This window comes from Miscanthus floridulus, chromosome 16 (genome assembly GCF_019320115.1).
Source record: "Miscanthus floridulus cultivar M001 chromosome 16, ASM1932011v1, whole genome shotgun sequence".
NCBI lineage: Eukaryota > Viridiplantae > Streptophyta > Magnoliopsida > Poales > Poaceae > Miscanthus > Miscanthus floridulus.
Genome location: NC_089595.1, coordinates 48698305 through 48705236, shown reverse-complemented (window position 1 = coordinate 48705236; position 6932 = coordinate 48698305).

The following is a 6932-nucleotide window of genomic DNA, read 5'->3' as shown; positions in this document are numbered from 1 at the left end:
ATCTGTTCATCCGACATGGTTGTTCTAACATTGTTCACAAATCTTATATATCTCTCTTGTAGTTTCATAAACTACAAGAGAGATATGTTAGATTTGTGAACAAATTTACTTTCACTTTGTCATACGAAGAAAAGACCAAAACAAACATTGTACATCTTGATGAGTTATACAACTTTGTAGTTGAAAACTTTTTCATTTGAATTAATTTACTGCTTCAAAATATGCTTTGAAATTTTCTTTGCCGAGTGTCAAAAAAAAATAACACTCGGCAAAGAAGCTCTTTGCCGAGTGTAAAAAAAAACACTCGGCAAAGAGAAGTTTTTTTTGTCAAGTGTAAATTACATGTTTGAGGCCCTAAACGAATTCAAATAAAAAAGTTGTAAACTACAAAGTTTCATAACTTTTCGAGATCTACACTTTTAGTTTAGGAAGTTTTTCCATCCGAGGTTATTTACAAAATTTGAATTTTAAAATTTTGAAATTCAAACACAGTTTTGCATGACAAGATGATTTCAAATCAAAAAGTTGTCAATTACAAAGGTTCATAACTTTTCGAGATCTACAAAGTTTATTTTGGTTGTTTGGTCATCTGTTCATCCGACATGGTCGTTCTAACATTGTTCACAAATCTTATATATCTCTATTGTAGTTTCATAAACTACAAGAGAGATATGTTAGATTTGTGAACAAATTTATTTTCACTTTGTCATATGAAGAAAAGACCAAAACAAACATTGTACATCTTGATGAGTTATACAACTTTGTAGTTGAAAACTTTTTCATTTGAATTAATTTACTGCTTCAAAATATGCTTTGAAATTTTCTTTGCCGAGTGTCAAAAAAAAATAACACTCGGCAAAGAGCCTCTTTGCCGAGTGTAAAAAAAAACACTCGGCAAAGACGGCTTTGCCGAGTGCCCGAAAAAGAACACTCGGCAAACCACCTGGCACTCGGCAAAGAGCCGATCTCCGGTAGTGACGAGTCACTCTATCTACATCGAGAAGCCAAAAAAAAGTATGAGTTCGCCTCATAACAGAGAGTACCGCATTTCGAAATGATAAATATCAAACAAGCAAAAAATGTACATCTTTTCCCACATACCAGCACAAGGCCACCACCCACTCTCAAGCACATTATCATATTTGGCCAAATCAACCGATGAACGGTCGTAATGTACATGAGTAGGCTTCTTACTAACCCGTCATCACAAGGCACACCGAATCTATCAGATTACCTGGTCACAATATGTTACTAAGCTTATCACACTCATACATGACATATGGTAAGTATAAAAGGGTTCTCAAATTTGATGCAATAAAAATTGGTTCTTAACTAGCTCAAGCGACTTTACCGTCACCCAAGACCCCATCTCGGTGTGACCTTAGTACCCTTTGTCAAGCCTTGGTTAACACTCAGCATCTTGTTCAAATAGCTCTTTCCTCCTCTACAAGTTTATTATCACACAATTCCTACACGGTCACAGGAAGTACTACCTCCATCCCTAAAAAATGCAATTGTAGCACAGTGACATATTTTAGTATCTTAAGTTTGACCAATTATAGATAAAAAAGTATCCATGTTTATGATACCAAATAAATATCATTAGATTAATTACGAAATGTATCATCATAACAAATTAATTTAAAGTCAATATTATTCACTAAAAATTTGATCAAACGTGAACCACTTTTCGTGGCACATAACCCATAGTTACATTATTTTCAGGACAGAGGTAATAGTAAGCAGTGACCTTGCCATGTACTCAACTTTTAGCATGAACAAGGGCAAAGCCAGGATTTAAATATACGGGGTCAGTCCGCCGAGTGTAAAAAAACTGAGTTGCTATGTTTTAGGTGTTTGAATTTTTAGATAATTTTAGACAACAAGTTATACATTAACTATACAATTAAAAGGATAACTCATAAGAGACAATTTACATTTTTTTCTATAGACATAACGACGAAATTGCCTATTGACTGAACAACAACAACAACAAAAATCAGGTACCTGAAATATAGAAGAAGTGAAAAAATGAAAATACCAGTGCCCGACATTGATGTTGGCTTTAAAAAATTAATAACCTTGATGTTGGCTTAAAAACTATAAATCCGATTTAATCTCTTTCTTTTCTTCATCTCGGACATAGTCAGATTCTTCTAATTCTAACGTAAATACAATTTCTATGAAACACCCGTTTACCCCTATTTATATAATTTAAGTATATATAAAACATTTTTACTTTAATTTAAACTATACTTTTGACCTTAGAGTGCTAATAGATCTAATTTTCTATTTTCTATTTTAATTTTAATTGTATTTTAATAAGTAAAAGAAGTCAGTTAATTCATTAAGGCTATGTTTATACCGTGTATCAATGGTCAATTACGAGTAGAAGGTTCCATCAGTTTATTTCAAGCTATTTCTGCTCTTTCTTCATCTTTAAAAAGAAATTAATTCCATAAAGGCAAGATGAAAAAATAAAAATGCAGTGTGGAAAAAATTACAAGAAGATATTGGAACATCAATTTGAAAGAGATGATTGAAAGCGGAAGTTCATTTTGATCATGGTATTAAGAAATGGAATCCTAAAATAAGTGTTAATTGTCTAAATTAAAGATAAAAAAGAGCATTGTTCCTGAACTGTTCACTTCATATTTATTTTATCTATCTACATAGAATTATATAATCAACAAGAGATATAACTTGAGGAAAAGACAGTAGGGAGATGTATTTTATTTCTAATTGAACTTTGTTATCTTAGTTGAGGAGACTTTTTACCTATAACCTAGGGGGGGGGGGGGGGGGCGGGCAGGCCCCTGCCCCGTCTCCTCCCCTGAGCATGATTGAGCATGCTACGGAATATTACGTTCCAAGAATTAAACAAACAACACTTCACGACATGGATCATGAATAACGAGGAAGTAAAGCTACAAATGGGTTGCCTCTAGGTCATGGACAATATACAAGATTAACACATGCAAAGGATACATATCACATAGTCATGCATATTTATGTATTATAAAGGTTCAAGGATTCTTAGGTGCCTACCTTGAGGATCAGCCTAGAGCTCAACAATTAACTTTGGCTCGAGCTCAAGACTCAACTCCTCGGTCACTTCTTCCCCTACACGATTGCATATGATGCATAAGCTAAACATGATGATTGAGCACAATGCACGATGCATGAACAAGTATTAGGTCGAGAAGACTGACTAGAAGGGAGTGAATAGTCATTTCTAAAACTTATTTGCTATGGCTAACAAATATAAATGTGGGATTTAACTAATGGTCTAGTGAAAGTTCTAGTTTGGTTTTGGTGAATTGATGAAACCCTAAGTGCTAACCTAATTTATCTAAGTGATCATGACATAGGTAGCACTATTCCAAGTGGAGCAATCAATGAAGATCATGTTGATGGTGGTGATGCCCATGGTGATCAAGTGCTCGGACTTGGAAAAGAAGAAAGAGAAAAATAAAAGGCTCAAGGCAAAGGTGAAATCCCAAAGGAGCAAAGTTTGAACTTGTTGGATATTCGAACTCCGACTATGTGGGATGCAAGGTTGAAAGGAAAAGCACCTCGGGCACATGTCAATTGTTGGAAAGATCACTTGTTTTATGGTCATCAAAGAAGCAAAATAGTGTTGCATTATCAACTGCCGAAGCCGAATACATATCCACCAATAATTGTTGTGCATAAATTCTTTGGATGAAGGCCACCTTGAATGACTTTAGAATCAAGTTCAACAAAATGCCATTGCTATGTGACAATGAGAGTGCAATCAAGCTCACCAACAATCTGGTTCAACATGCAAGAACAAAGCACATTGATGTCCGCCATCATTTCATTAGAGATCATCAACAAAAGGGGGACATTTGCATTGAGAGTGGGCACCGAAGATCAACTTGCCGATATATTCACCAAGCCACTAGATGAGAAAAGGTTTTGCAAACTAAGAAATGAGTTGAACATATTTGATTTCTCAAATATATATTGATGCACCCCCCACTTATATGACATGCCTTTCCTTCGAGCAATCCAAGGTAAAAGTTGATTGGCATGCATGCATCCTTTGCTAAGGACTTGTTTAGTGCATCTAGGCATTCCTCATGTCTTATAGGCTCATTCATGAAGATCAAATGAATTTAATGCTTGTATGGTACCACTATTGCTTCTATGCTTGACTTGATCTAGTGGTAGCATATGACATGTTTGTGGGCTTGTGAACCCAGTGTTTGATCTATAAAATGAGCTATAAGTGTTTAGCTCAACCTGGTACAAGATAACCCTTGAAATTTGGTGTGAAGAAGCTTGTCCTTGGATCAAACCAAGTTAAATATCTTTGGCAAGTGTTCTCGATTGGACCAAATTTGGAATAATAATCCTCACCCCATTGATTAACATTGATAATCTTAACCTATCTAATATTAAACCTTTGTGGTCATTGATGACAAAGGGGGAGAGAAACAAAGATATAAAGTGACAGGGGGAGAAGTAATCACTAAGGGGGAGAAGTATGACAAAGGAAAGGGGATCAATTAAAATTTAAATTTTGAGCACACAAGTAGGGGGAGCAAGCTCATAAACTTGATTGATGCATTTGAATGTGCATTTCATATGTTTGCTTGCATGGCACAAGTTTTAAATTAAAATTACATGCTTGTGTGGTGTATGCTAGTTGTAGGCTTGAATGATGAAATGATAAACTAGCATGCATAGGTTGAGTAACTAGACTTATGTTTATATTATGAAAACTAGAATCTTGCTTCTAATATTGATCTCAGGGGGTATTCTAGTTTTTGTTTATGTCTAGTTACTAATGGTGCTAAGGATGGTATATTTGGTGTACTCCAATTGGTATCATGCTTCAAAGGTCCATCTCTTATACCTTAGCATCATTTGGTAGACATTACTCATCCACAACTCAAATCTACGCATATGTGCAAGCTTTCAATCCAAACTCTTAGCACATATGTAGGGGGAGCAAATGCTACCAATGGGGGTTCATGAAACTTGTCCAAATTCTTTACGCATGGTAAAATGCTTGGGCAAGCAACATGGATTCAAATTTAAATTTATTTCATATCTTTATGAAAGGGTTGTCATCAATTACAAAAAAAAGGAGACTGAAAGCTCTAGTTTGGTTTTGGTGAATTGATGAAACCCTAAGTGCTAACCTAGTTTATCTAAGTGATCCTGAGATAGGTAGCACTATTCCAATTGGTGGAGCAATCAATGAAGATCATGTTGATGGTGGTGATGGCCTTGGTGATCAAGTGCTCAGACTTGGAAAACAAGAAGAGAAAAACAAAAGGCTCAAGGCAAAGGTGAAATCCATAGGGCCATTTTGTTTTCGATGATCGAGACACTACAGAGAGTGTGACCACATTTAGGATATATGGTTGTACTATTAAGAGGGGAGCTCTTATCGGACAACTCGATCATCTAGTGCCACTAGATGTTGGAATACTTGCATTGCATTTTAGGCCTAGTGCACAATCAGTGAGAAAATGATTAACTTTTGAAAAATGATTGTGAAAATGCTAACACACTTGCACATGATGGTGAAACACTTGGAGTGTTAGCACATTTGCAAAGGTGGTGAAAGAGGTGAAGAAAAGGAGGTGAAACTTGGCTCAGGGTGCTACCCTAGGGGCACCGCCAATCCCTGTCCGGTGCACCGCCACCCCTGTGGCGGTGATCGGCAGAGAAGGCCGAGAGGGAGGTGTTCTAGGGGGCACCGCCACCCCTAGGGCAGTGCCCACCTAGAATTGGCAGAGAACAGCAAGTGAAGGTTGGTCACCGGACACGATGGTGTACACCGCCATGTGCACGACGGTGCACTATCGGGTGCTGTCCGTTGCCACCACCTCTTTTTAACAGAGGCTGGGGGAACCAGCTGAGGGCACTACCGCGGGCATCACCCCCCTAGGTGGTGCACTGCCCTAATTTTCTAGAGAGGAGGGAAAATGGGGGGTTGGCTTAGGGTGGCACCGCCACCCCCTATCTGGTGCCGCCGCCGCCTATCCGATGCCCTAGCGGCTAGTGGATGACCGTTGGAGGGTCACTGCCACCCTCTGTCCAGTGACCACACTGCCATGTCTGGTGACCCCACAGAAGCTTACTCAAAGGGGTAATGGCTCTATTTGCTTGTGGGCTTACAAATAGAGCAAGTAGCCAGCCTTGGCTACTCTCTTGGCACTTCTAATAGCTACATACACCCTTTGAGAGCTGAGCACACCACTCCACTCACTTGCACACTTGATTTCATCATCTTGAGTGAGATTAGAGAGCCTCTAGTGCATTGCTTAGTGTTCTAGCATCTTATAGCACTAGTTGGGCAATTTAGGCTGGTGGAGTTCTTGTTGCTCTTAGTGTTTGCCGACACCTAGATGGCCCGGTGATTGGTGGATCGTCAAGCGGAGGAAGGTGATTGTCTCTGGCTCTGATCATTGTGATTGTGAGGGGTTCTTGTGCCTTCCCCAACGGAGCGCTAAAGACAACTCTAGTGGATTACGCGTGGCTTGTGGATCCTCATCTTGTGTTGGTTGTGCGTCACACGGTTGTGGATTAGGCGTGTGATGCCTATTAGCGTGTGAACCTCCAAGTGAGTGAATTGCCACAATGGGGACTAGCTTGCCGGCAAGCAAGTGAACCTCAGAGAAAAAATCATTGTGTCTTGATTGTCTCCTTGGTATTCATTGTTGTTCATTGATTGATCACTTGCCATGGCGGTATATCACATCTACCCTTCTTCCGCATTACTTTGTATTTACCTTGTGTAGTGCTTGTAGCTAGTGTAGCTCTTTAGTTGTAGTTCTCTAGCTAGTTTTTCTCACCTAGGTGTAAATTAGTGACATAGCACTTGTGTGATACACTAGAGATCATGGAAATTAGAATTGGGTAGGTGGCTTGCAACACAAGTGTAGTGCTAG